This window comes from Uloborus diversus, chromosome 4 (genome assembly GCF_026930045.1).
Source record: "Uloborus diversus isolate 005 chromosome 4, Udiv.v.3.1, whole genome shotgun sequence".
NCBI lineage: Eukaryota > Metazoa > Arthropoda > Arachnida > Araneae > Uloboridae > Uloborus > Uloborus diversus.
Window position 1 is genome coordinate 60,633,197 of NC_072734.1, and position 21,778 is coordinate 60,654,974.

The 21,778-nt window shown below is 35.9% G+C and overlaps 1 protein-coding gene across 3 annotated transcripts in view; it reads left to right on the top strand.

The window, feature by feature from the left end:
* LOC129221565 (probable serine/threonine-protein kinase kinX) overlaps positions 1-21,778 on the top strand; it is a 131,087-nt gene that overhangs the window by 26,052 nt on the left and 83,257 nt on the right. The window contains exon 1 of one of the 3 annotated variants that reach the window (XM_054856062.1): positions 21,068-21,193. The exons of the other annotated variants lie outside the window; for them this stretch is intronic. The gene's annotated coding sequence lies outside the window, so the exon portion shown is untranslated. Of the gene's footprint in view, positions 1-21,067; positions 21,194-21,778 lie in introns of those variants that run through there. 3 annotated transcript variants of the gene reach the window in all.

A 21,778-nucleotide genomic window follows, 5' to 3' on the forward strand; every position in this document is an offset into this window, starting at 1 on the left:
TTGAACAAAAAGAAAAGAAAAAAAAAATCAGCAAAGTTTTGCGGCAGTTTGCGGAAAAACAACCAAAAAGTAAACATTTTAAATCCCCCGATTACAGGAAAAGCCTTTAAAACAAAGTGAAGAATTTTACTTCTTCGTATTCGAGAAAGAAAATGGCAAAATATCTTTCGTCTCAATGATTTTCTTCACCGCTATAAATTTTAATAAAAGCATTGCTGCGGAAAGTTGAGATGAAGCACGGAAAAGTAATTTAAATATAGGAAAGCCTTCGAAAAATAGGGATTTTATGTCGAAATTTAAGTGTCCTAATTGATAGTTTTTGATTGATATCTCCGCTAATTATTATCAGAGGATTATGTTAAATAGCCAAACATGAAGACGGGAAGATTACGAATCCATCGATACCTGGTTCGATAGTCAGTTCACTGTCGTTCTGGAGAAGAAGCTTGGACATACATAGATACGCTCAGTTTTTAATTATATAAGAGATATGCGACATTTTCTGAGGTTCAATGCTTTGTTGCGATTGAATTTTTCAGATTTATCATGAATAGACGTCTCACCCCCCCCCCCCTTTCACTCCTGGAAGCCTGTCCCGTATTTACTGTTCTTAATCCTGGCAATCATGAACGGTAGTATCAAGATCTTTTCTGTTATATAGCTGACTATTAAAAGTGTGGATATTAAAATTTGAATTTCTTTAATAACCTTACTTTAAAAAAAAATGTACTCGCATTTTATTCCACACTGAGAAAATTCATGTTTGAAAAACTCGACCCCCCAAATGAAATGTTGAAATGCCGCCCCTGTTGAGACATCTGCATTGTCCTCGCAAAATTGAAATGTTTTGCCTCATCTGATCATTTCTTAAATTACCGCAAGGTGGTGTATTCAAGCTCGAGATCTGCAAATTGTTAATTTCTGGCTGTGCATGTTTGTAGAATTTTGAACTCTAAGAAAAACTACTTCCTGTTGAACACTAGAAAAAATCCAAACAATCTGAATTTACTGCGCAAACCGGGAGTCTATTTTCGGGAACATGCCGGCTTTTCAAACATCGTCTGCAATCGATCACTCGCAGGAGCGAGAGCCTTTCTGGCCAGGTCGTTTGAATCCATTCTTCGGTGGCTATCGCACCCCCGCAAAAATCAATTTTGGGATGTAGTATTTGTAACGGAACTTGTGTGGGCGGTCTTGGAAAAGTCCGTTGATTTATCGGCCCTTTGTGTTTAACGCCATTTAAAGAAAAAGGCCAATGTTTTATTTTTATTTGAAAAGGACAGCTCGGAATTTACGTGAGTTATTCTGAAAACATCCTTTTTAATGGAGACAGGATAACATAGTAGTTTACGAAGAAGGCTCGCGTTTAAATCAGCAAGACTTTCTAAATCTAGAGTTCTAGTTTTTTGAAATTAGGGTGCAATGGACTAGGAGTCTTCTAAGTTTTCAAAAAATCCATGCGTTATTGCGTGCATTGTAAAAAAGAATTGCCAGAGGGGGGGAGAAAAAAGCATGGAACCTTTTGAAACTTGAACATGGCGGAAGCAAATTTCAAGTTTTAAAATTAGCTCTTGAAGTAATTACGAAAAATCAGTTGCTTGCAAATAACTGTGCTTGTTTTTTGTTAATTGAAGCACCTGCAACAGGATTTAATCACGTGACTAGGGAAGTCGTCTCGCAACTGGAGTACAATTACGTAGAAAATTCGTTGCACCACAGGTAACAATTCCAAATAAGTTCGCCAAATCTGGAAAACTTTGTCCTCTGCTTACGTGAATGCAGGACCCCACCCTCCCTCTCCTTAGTGAATTTCGATGCCTGTCCATCATTATTACACATCTATGCTTGATCAACAGGGCTGACAAGAGGCCATGCCAGCCGGTCGGAAGCTTCGTGTCGACCCTTGGAATCCAAGTGGTATAAATTTTATAAGTTTTATGAGGAGGGAGGGGGAGGGGGTGGCTATCACAGGGACAAGGGGCCTGCCTTGGCTCTCGGCGGCCCTGTTGGTCAACCACTGGCCAGAACAGTCGCAACCACTGTAAAATTTGTCTCGTGAAGCATTTTATACCGAGCAGGTCCTGTATTTGATCACAGAATTCTGAGTTTTTTCGTCTGTGAAAAATTCTCGCACGTGCCCTACTGCTTTCCCGACAGCCAGCTCTTTTTTTTTTTCTTCTGGGCGGATGCAAGGCCTTCGATGAAATGTGGCAAGAAGAGACATTCATTATGTGTCATTTCACTGGGCCCCCCATCCCCCTTGTTCATGTGCGGACGCCTCCTCTAATAAACCGACGTTAAAGTTTCCTGCTATATCAATGACTCATTCATAAAAAAATTATACATTTATTTATTATTCCTTGCGGAATGACGATAATTTTTTTTTTCAAGAAGACTTTTTTTTCTTCTCTCTTTCGCCATTTTGTTCACGGTTGCGCGAGCATGACATTAATGAGCCATCCCCGTTCCGATGGTCTCAGATCGAGCATGAAAGGGTCTGCCGGAGACGAATTCGAAGGTGTCGTGTGGAAATGGATGCGACAAAGCTAGCGGCTCGGTTGCTGCTTTGCGGATTCACTAGTTAGCTGACTGGTTACTATCATGGTAAGATGTAACTATGCGCCCCGTTTTGAACACAACAATCCCGTTCACAGGTTATCCTGTGCTATTGTCCGCACATACTGAAATGTCCTGTTTTCTGAAGTGACAGACCGGAAGACGAATGCTTCCACTAAAAGTCACTTGGGGGAGCTGTTTTGGCATTTTCATACAGAAAAATGAAATCATGCATAATTATGAAAAATATTTGTTAGCCCGGGCCTCAGGAAATACGTGAAACGGAATGTTTACGCCAATAAATAACAATAACTGAATTTTATATAATTAAAAATATACATTGTTATACAAGCTGTCGTCAAATTTTGTCATATTGCAATAAGACGAAAAAACAAGAAGACAACTATAAAAGGAACGATAATGTAAACGTTGGGTTAAGTCTGGAGTTAGTTTTGGAAATGGCGAAAAAGTTTAAAATTATGAAAAAAAAATTTTTACTTCCTTTTACATAAAAGGAAGTATTGTATTCGCGAAAAAAATTACACTCAAAATTCTGCCTTAATTTCCATTTTGCTCACCCCCGAATTAATGTTGAATTTTTTCTCTTTCAACCCGACCACACGCGGATTAGTGCCTAAGAACGTATAAACACCAAAATATCCATTTTGACATTCCCCGAGTTAATTACGACTTTTCTCGTGACGTACGTATGTGCGTATAGTGTCGCATAACTCAAGAAATGTATGTTCTAGAAAATTGAAATTTGATGCGTAGACTCCTAGTGGGGTCTTAGTTGTGCTCCTCCCCTTTTGGTTGCATTCGGATGTTTATAAAGGGGTGTTTTGCCCCTTTTTTGGGGGGAAATCATTGTTAATTTCGATGTATACTCAAGTGGTGTTATAATTTGGCGGACACTTGGCGATATATCGCCAGTGTTTTGGTCGCCAAGTCTTGTTGCCAATTTGGTGACAAATTTGGCATTTTTTTTTAAAATCTGGCTTCAATTTGGCCACTAGTGGTGATATTTCGAGAGTAAACTACTGAATCACATTAAAATTGCCAATAATGGGAAAAGGACATTAAAATTGGAGTAAAAGGAGCTTATCTGATGCACACATCAGCTCGTTTTCTTTATTTTCATTTGCGTCTTGGTGTCTTGCGAAATGAAATTACTTTTATTATTTTTTAATTTTTATCTACAGATTTGGTGCTATGGGTTTGTGCCCAATGTGGTACTGAGCCTGCCGAAGTGGCTCTTTTGTGTTGCATAAAAATTGCATAATCCCGTCAATCTTAAGAATAGTGCTCTCGCGACAGCTTTTTTCCATCAGTGATATCGTTCTGCCGATCACTGTCTGTTGCCAGAGCCTAGTTAGCAATTCCGGGCTGTGCTCTGACCAATGATAAGGAGCCCCCCGTTCGCATTCGAAGCTGAAATCCTGCCGGGCATGACTCAGAGCCACCCTCACTCAATCGATAATGCATGCATCGCAAAACATGGCTCTGCATTTTTGTCATCCGGTGGTGCTACAGATAAGGTCAGCTCATGGAATTAATTGCGGCGCCAAAGAAAGATGGCCCATTACCATAAAAATTATGATAATTTGTTGCCATAAATTGGGTGGTTTTGGACATTCCCTAATTGTAATATTCGTTTTGGAAAAGAAGTGTAGAGGGTTTGAAAGAGATTGCTGCATCCACACAGTAGCATTTCCTTTCCAGTTGTCCAGGACATCTTCAATTATAAGTTAAAGCAAAAAGACGCACTGAAAATCTTTTCTCCTCGTGTCACGTTCGCAAAACATTTCACACTAAAAACTAATGGAAATTGATGTGAGCTATAGACAAATAGCCGTTGATAATGTAGCTAAATTCATTTGACTAACGGGCAAAAATAATATCACACCCCGGCAAGAAGAGTGACGCAACTCAAAATTTTGGGAAAGCGTACTAACTTCCGATATAAATTCTAAGTTAAATGTTCTTTCTTGCCACAAAACACGCACAAGGTTAGCTTTCCTAACTGGTGCTTTGGAGCGTAAGAACGATATAATCGATAATGGCGCATAATTTTAAAATTTCTTAATAGGATTGTTTCCTTCAATCAAAAGTAGTACTTCTAGTGACTGAAATTGATATAATAAGCAAAAAAAAAAAAAAAAAACAATGAACCCAGAAAACTCTATTTTCCCAACAGTTAATTAATTTTTTAAAACGTCCGATTTTGCAAACAAGGCGTGGTCTTGATGACGTCACAAATGATGCTCTTTGGCGCGTTTCCACGTTATGATAATCAAGAAGCGAATTAAAATTGCGCTCTACGCTTGCTATCAACCATATCGTTGCCAATACACGTGAGTAAAGATGCGAATTAAATACTTTGCTCTGTGAGTGGCAACACAGAATGGCATTTCATCATTTGTGATGTCACCGGCAAGAAATGTAAACAATAAAAGCGCAACGATTTAAGTATTTTTTTTTTAAATATTAAACTTAAACAAAATATTTAAAAATTGTTAGATCCTATGTTTTTAAGCATGTTCTTTCAGAAAAAAAATACATTTAAAATTTTGGAAACGACCCCATTTAGAAGGAAAATTTTCGAACTTAAAGCATGCAATTTTAATTTAGATAACAAAGACTAACCTGTAAACATCGCATCATTTTTTTTTAATTAATTAATTTTTTTTTTGCTCGTATAATAATGTTTGGGACTTCATCACCAAAAAACTGCTGTTGCGTGAAACCTTGATTTTCTCCTATGTTTTGAGTTGTGTCACGTTCCTTATCCTTGCCGGTGTCCAATATGCAATTTGTTTGCAAGAAGGAACGGAGTGATTTTTAGGTTTTACTTGGAAGCAAGTAAAGGAAGTAACTTAGAAGCAAGCTACGAGGATGTTAGAGTTTTTGATCACCTTTTACTTGAATAACAGTAGGGTACTCGAAGAAGAAAAAAGCACGACGTAGTTTATGTGGGAGCTAGCTCCGTTTCCGTACTTTTCAATTTTGTGTGGTAAGTTCAGCAGTTGAGATCCCAGACCTAGGTTCAGATCATACCCCCCCTCCAAAAACCCCCCAAAGAGTGAGACTCCCCTAAAAAGAGCAAAAATCTAAAAAGACCCCCCCCCCGAGCAACACAAAATCAGGGCTTGAATATTGAATTAAGAACCACTGGCTTGCGGATTCCGGAAGTTTTTAATCTAACGTATTTATTCAAAGAAGAATACCAATGAACTTACGTTCGCCTTGGCAATCTATGGGTCAAACATGCCATTCATTGGCATTTGTTGACAGACGGAAGGGAAGATTACAACCGAAGATATCGGTATTTAGGATTAATATTAATCCCTGATTGATGGTCTTTCGATAAATTGACCAGACATTCCCCAGAAGCCCTCACCAGCAATCACATGTCCTTTTGAAAAGGCGCGACCGCTTACATGACTCCATTGTGGATTTCGTTTCTCCACCTTTGTTCGCCGAAGATGAAATCGTGTCTAGTCACCGCCACAATAGCTAGATCATTAACAGCCCCGATGTGCTTAATTCGTTCATAATAAGTCTAACCACTACTCTCCATAGACTCTCCCTGTTGTGTCATTCCCAGATTGCTTTTTCAGATATTGCAGGGGGGCTCGGGTGTTTTCCGCGACTGCGTCCTTGGATCACAATGGACCCTAGGAAGGGGCGTCACGTGACCTCGGGAGGAGGGAGGGGTGGAGGGAGCTGGCGGCCTTGGGAAGGCGACTTGTCACGAATCGCCAATATGCTCCTTGAGCCATGCGGGATAATTGTCTTGATTTGGATGGTCTGTGTACGTAATCGCTCAGCTCTCTCTTTTTTCCCCTGTTTCTTGTCTTGTTGGCATTGTTTTTTTCTTGTTTTAATTTTATTTGATCGCGCGTTTAACGCTTTCATTTGCATCGCTGCAACTGTCCCATTTCCTTCGGAAAAATCCCGATTTTTGAGAAGTTTTCGAAACTTCTGTAATAAGCACAAATGTACGAAATTTATTGAAAAAGGATTTTTTGTAATTGAGTTAGAATTTTAGAAAGAAATTCCTCTGAAACGATTTATCATGATTGCAGAAGCTAAGGCCTTCATGGTCGACTACTTTTCGCTCTTTCTCGCCTTTTCAGGAGGATCGCAAGTCAGAAATGTCCCAGACGTGTTCGTAGTCTTCAGGGGGTCATTTAAGGGGGGGGGGGGTCAGTTAAAGGGGAAAGGTTGATTACCACCCCGGACGGCTTTGAAAAAAAAAACAGTTTTTTCATTAAAAGTGAGCGTTTTTTTTTTTTTTATTTTTTTGTTTTATGATAAACTTTGCATTGAGTATACACCCTTTGAACCCCCCGTCCTTTTCCAGAAAAATTCGAAATGACGAGCCTGTTCATGTTGTGGTTATAGCTTCCGTCTTTCAACCATGCGAGCCTGGCTCGATCTCCGCCATAGGTTATGGGGCGAACCCACCATTACTCTCCTGCTATACGAATCCTTTTTGGGCTGTGTAGGCTTTACGCTGAACGGCAGGCAGATGCTTTAGAAATGAAAAATCATAAATAGACCGCAGCCTGCAAGACCCAAAAGTAATTTTGAATAAAATTAGGAAAATTGTTTATGTATTTTCATCTAAAAACTTGTCATCCTTTGTCATAGTGTCACGCTTCACCTTGCCCCTCTCCTTGCTACATGTCATGCTATATTACATAAATATATTGTAATAAAAAGGTTTTATTTCAACCAAAATGGGTGTTGTCACACTTCTTTTCACCACTTCCCTCCCCCTTGTCAAAATCCCAACTTTGCAAAGCCCCCTTCCCCCTCAAAGCTCAACTTCATTTAATGTCACACGTCGATTGTTTTCCCAACTCTTTGATGCATTTTAAACTGTATTTTTAAAAAAAAATTTGCACACAAAGGATAACTTTACCACATTTTGATCATTGTTTTTCACTTTCTTTTAGTAAGTTAGAATCCGAATTCTACCCGCTTTCGCTAAGCGTCGCGTCGTTTTGACGTCAAATTAAAGAAAAGAAAGTGCATTTCTAACTCTTACTCGATTTTCTGCAAAGTTGTCGGGAGACAATAGAAAAACGCGTTGTTCCCGAGGCGATGAAAAGTTTAATTAAAGTATAAATTAATGGCTTGTGCCCTTTCAAAAAGATTAGTTCAGTGTCATATTAGGACAATTTGTTTCTTTAAAAAAAAAAAAAAAAAAAAAAAAGCTTACAAAATTTTCTTAAAAAAAAAAAAATAAATAAATAAATAAAATATTTGCAACACTTCTTGTTTTATAGCGAAAATCGAATCGAAACTTGTATCTGAACTGCGACGAATTTAGATGTATGGAAAACATACTAGTAGTATTGTTATAAGAGTGGTGTCTAACTTTTCATATTTTTCTACCCGAGGGTAGGAAAAGGGTCCCGTGTTAAAATGATTCTTATGGGCTAGAACACATATAAAATTTCAAGATATTTAAGTTTTTTCTAAATAACATGGGAGAACCCAACAATTGTTGTTAGCAATTTTTACGCTTTTGTTGAATGCATCTGTCTTTCAAAAACCAATGTCTGAATATTTGGCTTCAAATGTGTAACATCATGAATCGTGGTTTTCGATTTGTAACATTAAATAACACCGGACCACGCGGAATTTGGCCCGCGGGCTGTAGGTTTAGCACCACTGTGTTAAATAATAGAAAAAAGAGGAAAACACTTTTTCTGAGAAAAGTATTTTTTCCCCCTGTTATATGAACCTGACATCAGTAAGATCAATAATTTAAGACGTGAACTGTAAAGCAACATTTTTTTAAACGTAATATTTCGTGAGGCAAATGAAAAGTGATATATCCGAATGAGCAATGTCATGAGATGTTACTATATTCTCTTACACTGTTTTTTATACAAAATTTACAATATATCCTTTATCTGTTTTGAGTAGTTTAGAAACTTTTTAACTGTGGACGTGGGTTTTTTTCAAATCTCTCATCAACTTGATCAATATCGGTAAATACAATGTTAAATAAAAAGCCGCTGGAATGTTTTTTACTTCCTTTTACAAACGAGTTGCTGTGTGCATCACATGACTTCCTTTTACTCCAATTTAATGTCATATCCCCATTACTGGCAATTTTAATGTGGTTCAATAGTTTACTCTCTAAATATCACCAACAGTGGCCAAATTAAAACAGATTTATTTTTAAAAAAAAAATCGCCAAATTTGTCGCCAAGTTGGCGACAAAACTTGGTGACCAAAAGACTCGCGATATATCACCAAGTGTCCGCCAAATTATAACACCACTTGAATTTACATCGAAATTAACAATGATTTCCCCCAGAAAGGGGCAAATGACCCCTTTAGAGACACCTGAATGCAACCAAAAGAGGAGGTGCACAACTAGAGCCCACTAGGAGTCTATGTATCAAATTTCAACTTTCTAGGACTTACCGTTTTTGAACTATGCGACATACATACGTACATACAGACGTCACGAGAAAATTCGTTGTAATTAACTCGGGAATCGTCATTATGGATATTTCGCATGTCTATACGTTCTTAGGCACTTATCCACGTGTGGTCGAGTCGTGGAAAAAAAACAAAAAAACTCAATATTCATTCGGGGGTAAGTAAAATGGAAATTAAGGTCGATTTTTGAGTGAAAATTTTAATGGAGTTAAAATTAGCTGTTTTACTTATTTTTCTTCTGTTAGCTACTTTTACAGTATATGATTAAAAAATAAATAATATGCATTAATTGGTGCGCAGTCATAAGACATTTTCTTTTTTTCTCAGCAATGTTTAATATTTAATTAGATACTTTTAATATGAATTAAAACTGTTACATTACTAATAATTTTATGAATATAAAACAAGTAAAAATGGAATATTGTATTACTTTGTTATATTAATGATGTATTTATACATGATAAAATATATTTACTTTTGGTTATTTTTAATTATAAATAAACAAATATACTGTGATTAACATACTCTGAAAATACCATAGTTGAAAAAAAAAAAACTATCGAAAATATCAAAATGTCATGATATTTTGAAAACAAATATTGGATATATATCGCTATCTATATCGTGATATATATCATGATATATATCGTGACATATATCATGATATATATCGAGAGATATATATCGGCGAACCCTGGGCGGTGAGTTAAAATTCTATTTTATCTCTAAGCGAAATAGAGGACAAACATGCAATATTTGTTACTTGATTGACATAATTTAAAAAGGCTATCACAATATCTGTATACTGATTGAGTTGATATTTTTGTGCTACCGGATAATGTATCATTTTAATCGTTCGATAGGATTTTAATCTAGTTTAAAACCTTAACTTCTCCAGCTGACTTGTTGCCAAATAATTATTCAAAAATGCTCTCTCATTAAAATGTTCTTTTTCTTCCGAGGAGCCATATGCGAAACGACTTCAATTATGCAAATCAGTGATTCGAAACGAAATAATCATTATTACTTGGTATGTTTTCTTTCGTTGCTCCCTGCTCTCATATTTACGTTAGTGAAAATGATCGTGTCATTAACCGATGCGTAATTAATTTTTATTCGAATGTAATTTAAGTTTTCCTTTGCTTATTGGATATATTTTATGTTTCATCTTATAAATAAAAGTAAAAAAAGGGATTTTTTTCGCACTCAAATGTTAATAATTTTATCCCACATAAGATCCAGTTGGTTCTGCAGATATGTTCTTATGATTTACCTGTTAAAATTTCTGAAATGCACTTGAAAAAACTTTTCTTAAAAGAATTGAGCTAATTCGTGTGGCCCTTTATTACGTTATGAATCGAAACCTTAGCTCTGGAACCTTCCAAAACGACAAATAATCGTCATTCGATACTAAGAATGGTTGTTGCAAATTTGTAGCTGATTACGAAAAAATAAATTAATAACGTTGTAGTGATAATAGAACAATTCTTGGTTTGTCGTTTTCTTTCTTTTTACTTTCTTCTATATCTAATATATAGAAGAAAGTATTGGATTCCTGCAAATTTTCGAATTTCGAATTTTGACGGATTCGAACGTTTTGAGGTGTGCTGAGTTCATTTCGACTATTTTTGGAAAATGTCTGTCTGTCTGTGTGTGTGTGTGTATGTATGTATGTGTGTATGTATGTGTGTCACGTCTGTGTGTGACCAGTTTTTTGTGGCCGCCCTACAGCAAAAACTACCGCATGAAATCGAACGAAATTTGGTACACATATGTGCCCGTATGTGAACTTGTGCCCATTAGTTTTTGGCGCGAATTCCTCCAAGGGGGGTGGAGCAATGGGACGTTTTTTGAGTTACGCGTGCTTGCTATTCCTCAGGAAGTAACTGGCGGAATCAAACAAAATTTGGTCCATATGTTGCCATTAACAGGAGCAGGTGCTGATTCAATTTTGGTGTCAATAACTCAAAGGGGGGTTGAGCTATAGAACGTTTTTTGTCGTCAATTGTGACTGCTGTATCTCAAGAACTAACGAACGGAATCAAACAAAAATTTTTTGACAAGTAGCCCTTAGTGGGTATAAGAGCTGATTTTGTTTTGGTGTCAACAGCTAACTAGTATGTTGTGGCCATCACGAAACTTTCTTCTATATCTTTCTTGTGAATTCTGATCAATCCCTATGCTTGAAAAGAATGCAATATTCCCAGCAAAAAAAAAAAAAAACTTGACGACCGTCCGAATTCCTGAATTCCCGCAAAAGCAAAGCAAAGAACGACTTGAAAGTTATTTTAAAAGCCTTGCTTGAATTAATTAGATGTTTTATTTGTTAACAAACATAAAATGGCAACAGTTATTAATTTTAAATCATTGCGATAACATTTCCGATTATCTCCCGAAAATTAAAATCACGTGAAATAAGCAGACGAGAATATTGTAATTTATCTTTCTTATTGTTGCATTTATAAAGCTATTTTTATTAACACAAAAAAAAAAAAAAAAAAATCAGACCCCCATGGAGCGATTGGCGCCAAAATTGAAACAACGCCTATTTACAAATAGATTCACATTTATTCCAAATTTCATCCAGAACGTAGCATTACTTCTTGAGAAATGGCACTCACAAAGAAAAAAAAAGAACATTCGATTGCGCCACCCCCTTTTCAGTTTTTGACACCAAAATAAAATCAGCTCTTATACCCACTAAGGTCTACTTGCCGATAAATTTTTCTTTCATTCCGTTCATTATTTCTTGAGATACAGCAGTCACAATTGACGACAAAAAACGTTCTATAGCTCAACCGCCGTTTGAGTTATTGCCACCAAAATTGAATCAGCACCTGTTCCTGTTAATGGCAACATATGGTCCAAATTTTGTTTGATTCCGCCAGTTACTTCCTGAGGAATAGCAAGCACGCGTAACTCAAAAAACGTCCCATTGCTCCACCCCCCTTGGAGGAATTCGCGCCAAAAACCAATGGGCACAAGTTCACATAGGGGCACATATGTGTACCAAATTTCGTTCGATTTCGTGCGGTAGTTTTTGCTGTAGAGCGGCCACAAAAAACTGGTCACACACAGACGTGACACACACACACACATACACACATACATACACACACACATACATACACACACACAGACAGACAGACATTTTCCAAAAATAGTCGAAATGGACTCAGCACACCTCAAAACGTTCGAATCCGTCAAAATTCGAAATTCGAAAATTTGCACGAATCCAATACTTTCTTCTATATATTAGATATAGAAGAAAGTAAAAAGGGGGTAGCGCAATCGCCCGTTCTTTTTTTCCATTGTGAGTGCCCTATCTCAAGAAGTAATGCTACGTTCTGGTTGAAATTTGGAATATATGTGAATCCATACGTAAACAGGCTTTGGTTCAATTTTGACTCCAATCGCTCCAAGAGGTGTTGATTTTTTTTTTTTTTTTGCGAATAAAAATAGTTTTATTAATGCAACAATAAGAAAGATAAATCGTAATAGATTGTCGTCTGCGTATTTCTCGTGATTTTAATTGTATGGAAATGATCGGAAATATTATCTCAATGATTTAAAATTTTTAACTGTTGCCACTAATGTTTGTTAATAAATAAAATATTTGTAATTAATTCAAGTAAGGCTTTTAAAGTAACTTTCAATTTTCGCTCTTTGTTTTGTTTTTACAATAATTCAGACATTTGGATGGTCGTCAAGTTTTTGCATGTGTAATTTTGTTTCTGTTAGGAATATTGCTTCTTCGTCAAGCATGGGGAGGGATCAGAAAAAGGAAAAATATAGAAGAAAGTTTCGTGATGGCCACAACATACTAGTTTCTTATTTTTTCATTGTATTTAGAAAAAATTTCAACCTACAGTAGAGTCCCGATTATCCGACTTAATGTGGACCATCACCACGACTATAACTGGGATAATCGAAAAACTCGATTAAAGCAAAGAGTATACAAAATGAAAGAAAATAATAGAGAGGGATAATTAATATATTTAACCACTATGAAATTTATACGAGTATGTCATATGCAATTCACATTATAGTTAAAAAGCTTACTTTAAAACACTTTAAGAGCATACTTTACGGGAGTTAAGAGTTTTCACATCCTTATCAAATCCTAAATTGTTTTTCTTTTTTTGTGAATCGAAATATTTGATAGCTCGGTTAAAATGGAAACTCGGACAATCGGGACTCTGTATTTTAATTTGATTCGGCCCACGAGATTCATCTTAATGTGAGGTGTGCCCTCGGATATAAGAAGGTTGAGCAACGGCTTTCATATCGCGTATAATAGACTTTAGTCTATTTATGTTCAGTGTTCATACTTTTCTATAAGCATCCAAATGCTTCTATAAAAAAGAGACTTATGTCAATTTGTGCGATATGACTAGTGAAGAAGCTTTAAATTTTTGAATCGAATTGAGTGTCCATTTGTCTTTCTTGGCGAGATTGTTTTCCACCAAATGAAAATTTCAACCATCGGAAATTAGATCCATCTTTCTGTGAATTTTCGAAAAATTGATAGAAATTTCTGATTTGTGTAGGTCCGTTTACATATTTAAAGTTCTATTTAATTCGAAACTCATGCTTTGAAAATGAAGACCAAAACGATTGCCACTTTTTCCGTCCAATTACTTTCAAGGCAAAATGGCAGCGGAAGTCTTGCTCAATTCCGCACTTATTAATAAATTTACGAGCTCTATGTCAACAATTAACAAGTTCTTCGAAATGGGATAGGAATTGTTGCTTACTTTTCTGTGAGCAGTCTAAAGAACAGAATCCAGAAAAGGGGGGGGGGGAGGGGACTGTTGATTTTTTTTTTTTTTTTTTTTTTTGTTTAGCGATGTTATTGTTTTCGGTTGAACATTCAGAGTCATGCTTCATTTGCTAATTTTATAGCACTAATGGCTCTAAATTTGAATGATTAAATCGGCAAATTTACTTTGCGAAATTTTATCTGAAAGAACGTTTTTAGCTCAAAGCATGTTCCGAATAAGCAGCACATTCAACTCGATTGTGTTTGATTCGATCGAACTCTATCTACTAGAATCGTGGCGAGAAATTTTCTTCATGGGTAGGGCAAAGAAACTTCCGTGTCTGATTGGTTGATTTTATTGATTGTATATTCGAATTATTTTAGAGTTGAATTTAATCGAAATAAATAAATATATACAGTCGGACCCCTTTTTAACGAATTTTTCTTTTTCTCCGACTAAAAGGCAAAACCCCCTATTTACCGAATAATAAATCCCGAATTAACGAATTGTTTTAACAGCCGAAAAAAGATTTTTTTTGAGCAATCACGATTGCTTACTGTTCTCACAGGACCTTCCTTGGCGTTGTGGTTCCTTTTTCTGCTTGGACCAGGGGCCTCTGCAGCACCACCGCCCACCGGCCTCTGCAGGCGCGGCGGCTGTCCCCCGGTCCTAAGCTATAAGCTTATCCTGGTCGGAAGCGTCCATGTCTTACACACACACACACGCACGCTCACATACATACAAACACACGACTTCACACACATACACTCACACACGCCTACGTGCATACACACAGGTCTACGCACACAAACAAGCCCTACACACACACAAACCTACACACACAACTATGCACATGTAACCGCCCAGGAGGAGGGGCAGGCTTGGGGGGACAGGAGTCGTTTCTAGAAACAATAACTCCAATGAGTAGGGCCCTGCTTCAACTCGTGATTGCGAAATACATAATTTAAATTCAAAATGTCAGAATTCAAATTAATTTTATTTTTGTTTAATTTGAGTTAGAAAATATTGTGGAGGGTCGGGTCATTTCACGTCAAATCGCCTAATGCCATGTGCCGTCATGTCTCAGATTTTCTCCATTATTTTTTTACCAATAGATATCTATGAGAAAAGTCCAAATTATTTTTTTTAGATTTTTTGAATAAAAATTACGCTTTGGAGAATTTTTTCAAAAATTCGATTTTTGATCATTTTTGGAGTCGCCGTTTTGGCATGAATTCAGAAAATCTCCCTAATTTCTTTATCTTTTAACCAATTAAGCTGAATTTGGTATCAATTTCAAGCTAATATTTTTCTCTTTCAGTGTGAACGACAGAAAGTATTCCATGAACAGTTGGGTGTTGCCACTCTTTATCTAAAGTCAGTTTTTATGTTTTTTTCAATTGGGAGATTAAATAAGTTATATCTCCGGAGTAGCTACTACGATCTGCATCATTTTTTTCTAGCATATTTAAATCATTCTCTTGTTATGTATAAAAAAGTAGAATGGTGTTTTTTTTTTTTTTTTTTTTTTGAAATAAAAAAAAAGTTGGTTTTGCAGAAAATACAAGTTTTCTATTACTTTAAATCCCTTTTCAGCTTAAAGGCCAAAAACGTTTCAGAACAATTAATACTGGACTCTCAAAGGATTTGTATCAATAGTTAATCGCTAAAAAGTTGTCGACTCTTGAAAAGAATTGTGCAAAAACCTCAGTTTCAGAATTCGCAAAAATAAATAAATTAAAAAAAAAAAAACTTTATGTTTATAATTAGTTTGAACTCTAAAATTTTAAATTCAAATTATGTTTTTCGCAATCACGAGTTGCGACAGGACCCTACTCATTGGTTACTACCTCCATTCGGTTGTTTCTAGAAACAGTTCCTATCCCTGCTCTTGGGCGGTTATATGTGTTTAGTTGTATATGTGTAGGCTTGTGTGTGTGCGTAGACCTGTGCGTATGCACGTTGGCGTGTGTTTATGTGTGTGTGTGTGTGTGTGTATATATATATGTATGTATGTGTGTGTATGAGCGCGCGTGTGTGTAGGACATGGACGCCCCCGACCAGGAGAAACGGATTCCAGGAGGCAGTACTCGGAACCGCGCCTGCAGAGGCCGGTGGGCGGTGGTGCTGGTGTCCCTGGTCCAAGCTGAAAAAGGAACCGGACATCAAGGACGGTCAAATGAAAGCAATAAGCAATCGTGATTGCTCAAAAAAAAGAAAAAAGAAAAAAATTAATTTGAATTTTGACATCTTGAATTCAAATTATATTTTTCGCAGTCACGAGTGTGTGTATGTAGGCATGTATATTTGTGTGTGGGGGTATGTGTGTTTGTGTGTATGAATGTGTGTGGGGGGTATGTGTATGTGTGCGTAGGCATATATGTTTGTGTCTGTGTGCAGGCATGAATGTGTGGGTAGTTGTGTGTATGTGTATGTTTTTGTGTGTGTGTGTGTATGTGTAAGTGTCTGTATGTATGCGTGTGTGTAGACACATGTGTTTGTGTCTGTGTGCAGGCATGAATGTGTGGCTAGTTGTGTGTATGTGTTTGTGTGTATGTGTATGCGTGTGCGCGTGTGTGTGTAATTGTGTATGTATTCGCGTGTGTGTAGGACATGGATGCAACCTGGAGACGGCTTTCACTATAGGAGCAGCATCGTGAGGAGCCGGTCGACGGTGATGGTGCGGAGGATGGCGGTGGGAAAATAAAATGATAGGAACGCCAAAAACAGTCAGATGAAAGCAATAAGCAATCGTGATTCTCAAAAAAAAAAAAACACTTTTGATTGAAAGTGTACTAAATAGTATGAATAATAATTTGAAGAATAGCATAAAAATTATTTCTAATGGCATTATTTAGCTTTTTTTTTCTTCCTTAACAAAAAAGATGAAAAAAAAAGAAAAAAGAATAATTACTATAGAAAAGTTTTCATAGCCTAAACTTGTATGGATTACGTAACACCTGACAAGGATCTTCCGCTCTTACGATGCTTACGCAATACGCATCATTCTTCTTTCGTTTTGAAAGTTGATCGACAGATAACTTTCGTCGATTATAAAATGTGAAATGAAAGGCATGCTTGTGCGGACGGCATTTTTTTTTTTTTTTAAATTTACTATTTCCTTTGTATTAGAAGATGAAAAAGTCAGAATTTCTATCAATTTTTAAAAATAATTTCAATCAGCAAAAATAACTTTCTTCAGAGAAATCTAGCGTTGTGGAGTAACTTACTGTAAGTGTGGAAGTTCATTGTTAGGTGTAACGTAGTCCAAGTAAGTTTACTGTTGAAAACTTGTTTTAGAATAATTATTTTTTTTTTTCATCCTTTAATGTCAAAAAAAAAAAAAAAAGCAAAATAATTCCATTAAAAATATTTTTGTGCTATTCTTCAAATTATTATTCTTAATATTTAGTGCACTTTCAATCAGTGTTTTTTTTATTATTATTATTATTTATTTTTGCGAAGTCTGAAACGGAGGTTTTTGCACAATTCTTTTCAAAAGTAGACAACTTTTTAGCGATTAACTATTGATAGAAATCCTTTAACAGTCCATTATTAATTGTTTTGAAAAAATTGTGGCCTTTTGTAAGCTTTAAAGATATTTAAAGTAATAGAAAACTTGTATTTTCTGCAAAACAAACTTTATTTTTTTAGGTAGTAGGTACAAATGCCAAAACGGTGACTCCGAAAAATGATCAAAAATCGAATTTTTGAAAAAAAATCTCCGAAGCGTAATTTTCATTCAAAAAATCTGAAAAAATTAATTTGGGCTTTTTTCATAGATATTTATTCGTAAAAAAAAAAAAAATTAAAAAAAAATAATAATAATGGACAAAATCTGAGACATGACGGCACGGCCAACTACTTAATTTAGGCGATTTGACGTGGAATGATCCTGGAGTGTTTTTCAAACGTTATATCCATATTGTCCAAAATACAAAAAGACTTTTATTGGAATCAATCAGCAATTTTTGACGGGCGAGGGGGCAACCAACGAATATTGATTTGAAAGCGATAGTGAATCTCCCATTAAAACTGTTACTTTTTCAAATGCTTTTGGCCTGTAAACTGAAAACATATCTCATGCAGCAGGCTGCAAATGACACGGTATTTTCGTCTCTCCATAAAGTCGAAAGAGAACTATTTCGATTCAAGTATCGAGAAAATTGTCATTACTTTTACTTTGTGTTAGTAGTTTAAAATTTCAAATTAACTAGTGTGTAATAAGTCGTGAAATGCTGAATAAAAAGTTTCTAATTCGGTTTCACTTTCAAATTATGGATATTTTTGCGCAGTGGCTTATTAGGGGTTTTAGATAAGGTAAGTGCAGTTTTTTAATTTTATTTCACAACCTGATATTACGAATAACCCCGATTTAAAGTATAAAAGTTTCGGTCCCGATGAATTCGTTAAATCAAGGTTCGGCTGTATGCATTATTATTATTTTCTTTTTTTTTTTTTTTTTTTTGACCGTTTCGAAGAATTTAAACATTGGTATCAAGTTTAAACCGTTTTCCCAATGTGCTACGTAGCATTTCATAAAACAGATTGATATTAAAATTTTATTCCTAGCATTAAATTTTTTTATCGCTTCCTTTTCTTTTTTGTGCAAAAATGACTAGAGATCTCCTAATAAATATTTTACTTCAGTTTTAAAAACTATCAAATGCGTGACTAATGCAGTGCATCATTTATACTATTGATAAAATTATCCCAGAATACTTTTTAATCCGAGGAAATGAATTCAAACTAAAAATACCACCAATACCTAATTACATTTCTGAATGTATTTTTAGGTGAATTAAATTGCCCGATTCGCAACTCCAACAAACTATAGGGGGCACTGCAGCCACCGTCTAATGGTGGATGAAAAAGGTAAAACAAACGCACGCCGTAGCGTAGAAAATGCTAATAAGCCTAGTAATTTTTGTTTGCATGCGTGACTTTTGTTTTTTTTCTTTTTCAATTAATTTTTAAACTCTTGTGGATATTCTGGCCCACGTAGAAAGAAATGAGAATTCAAGAAGCATTACTAAACGTTAGAAATTAATGCAAATTTCGTTGTTCGTAGTTGTAAGCAGCCATTTCCACGATGCTGGTTGGTTGGTTTATTGGTTTTTTATGGCGCAAGAGCCCTCTACGATGTTGAATTCGGTATTTATCAATTCTTGATAGAACTACATTTTCATTGTGGCCATAAGAACACTATAAATATTTCATGTAACAAAACCATTCTAACTAAATACTACGTGCTGCAGTAAAATAAGGTTAGTTAAATTAATTATTTTTAAACTAGGTGGAGATGTAAGCCCTAATTCTTCTGCTAATGTTATTAAATCTTTTTTTCAAGCTTAATATTCAAAAAAACCCATATTCTTACAAATTCACACATTACAATAAAAAAAAAAAAAAAAACCTGGTATAACGTTATCCTCTTAAAAAAAAAAAATGCTTCGAACAGACGAGCATCTTTTTTTGCATGCAAATGCGAAGTTTGTTAATCCAGATTTTTCTTGTGTTTACGCATTCGCCATTTACGACAATCATCTCACTTTTTAGAGGAAAATAATGAAAATTGACATTTTGAGAAGCTCGAAAATACCATTAAGGGATGAAACAATTTCTGTTGCTGCAAGCAATCTAAGACACATCGAATGCGTTAATAAATACTCATAACAAACTGCCTATGTTTACCAACAGACAGACGTGGAACGCAAAGTTTTACCCTTTTCTTTAATTTTATAAATCACCGCAAGGTAGCGTATTCGAGCGCTGGAGTTGCGAATTGGCTCACAATGCGTTATTGAAAAGTTAAAAAAAAAAAAAAAAATCATGTAAAAAAGCGTGTGTTTTTACATTGAAATTACAACTTTATTTGACACCGATGCTAATGACGCGAAGAAAAAGTGAACCCAATACACTGAGGAACCAAAATGCTAATTGAAAATCTCCCACCAGTGAAGGGCATATTTTAGAACAAGGTCACCTGAGTTTTATTATCTTAAAATGATTTGCAAAATGGCCGAAACCTTCAGAACAAAAACATATGCTTCATCCCCTCCTCTCAGATTTAAAAAAAAAAAAAAAAATTTTTTTGGAGAGTGGAGGGGGGATTTCTATTCTCTAAATCCCAAAATTCGTCTAAGATTGGTGTTGAATTTTCTGTATAAGTTTATTTGGGTACTTCAATAATCATTAATTCGAAATATAAATAATATATAATTTATTTTATATACTTTTTTTATGTTGCTTGAAAGGACTTTCCTCTAGTAATCGTCTGTCTTTTCGCTCCCTTCAGTTGTAATATATCCAGGGGTGCCTGCGAGAAAGGGGAGGGGGGTCATAGCGCAGACTGAAAAATAAATTTTTAGAGGGTGGATAATTTTAGAGGGGTTTTGATCTCATTTTTAGCAGGCTTCTCGATCCTGGGGATGCTCTGTAACATTTGATGGGAGGGGCCGCCATCGTCCTTGGACGAACGGACGGACACACTTGAAGTTTCGACTTCCATTAGGTAAATTTTCCACTCTAGTTTAATTAATGTACATCAAAACATCTCTCCACTTCATGTCGAAAAACATGTTTCGTGAGGAAGGACGATGGAAAGAAAAGTTTATCATTTAATTCTTGTTCTCTATTCCAGTTTTTTTTTTTTTTTTTTTTTTTTTTCATCACTATCATCTCAAATTTATTTTTCTTATGCTTTTCTTTTATTCTTATTATTCAAACGCTATTTTGCACAGGTCTCCGGAATCGAACTGATTTTGGGGTAAAGGCAGGGATGTCCACCTAGGGAGGGTCATGGTACAGACTGTGCCATTGAAATTTTTAGTCGGGGGGTGTTTTAGGGGTATTTTCCACTTCTTTTCGGGGGGGGGGGTCTTTGCGATTAGGGGGAGGGGTGTACCTTTGCTCTGGGGGGGGGGGGCACCCCTGGTAAAGGAATCGGCAGTTGAAGATTTAAAATACCAAGAGTCGGATTCTGGCTGATTTTGAGTAAAGGAGTCGCAGTTGGTAGTCGAAGGTTTAAAATTCCAAGAGTCATAATTGGTCATTTTCCCTCGAAGTCCGCTATTCTGCCAGTTCTTACGAAGTCGGATTCAAACTACTGTTAGGGCAAAGGAGTCGGAGTCTGTCATTTTCCATCCGACTCCGCAGCCCCGGTTTTTTTTACCCACTGTTCTGATATTTTTCGCGATTGCACGTTCAGATGGCGCTGGCATCGCTACGAAGGAAACAGAGACAGAAGAGAAAAAAAAAACCTAATGCTCGTGTAGTGTGTCACAGCAGGTGTTTCCCAAGTTCTGATACTTTCTCTCTGAATCGTCAGCGTTGACTCAGATCGATGTACATTATTTTTGTTCATTCGTTTCGCGGTTCTTAGTCGAAAAGATTCTAGTAATTTGGTAAGTTTCGTATTTTAATTTCCTTCTGGTGTGTAACTAGACAACGCCTTATAAAGTGCAATTTTTGCTGACTATTTCTGTTGTATGTTTCATATGATGCAAGTAGTTAAAAGATTTGCTTTTTGAAATTTTGTTTTAATTCTGTGGTAAATGTTCAAATTTTTGAAATGAATTTTATAGTTGATTTTCGCACCGTAAGTTGATTTGCCTTTATTGCTTGCAGTTAGGGGTTCGTATTTAAGTTTTTATTTTAAATTTTGCCTATTCGTTTAGAAACGAGAAAATGATTCAGTAAGTTAAACTATTTCTGATTTTGGCGTTTATGTTTTTATTAATAACTAGTGGTACCCGCACGGCTTTGCCCGTAGTTGAAAATTAAAAGGTCATTTGGTTCAACTATATATTTATAAATAATGGATGACGAATTTCTCGCCAATTTGCTGTGTTCATTAGCTCGCCAATGTTACGGTTCCACGTTATGATAATTTGGTAATTCACTCGTCCACGTTGTGATAATTTGCTCGGTAAAATGTTCTTAAAATTGGAATAGAAAAAGAACTAAATCGAATTTTCGAAAAATCACTT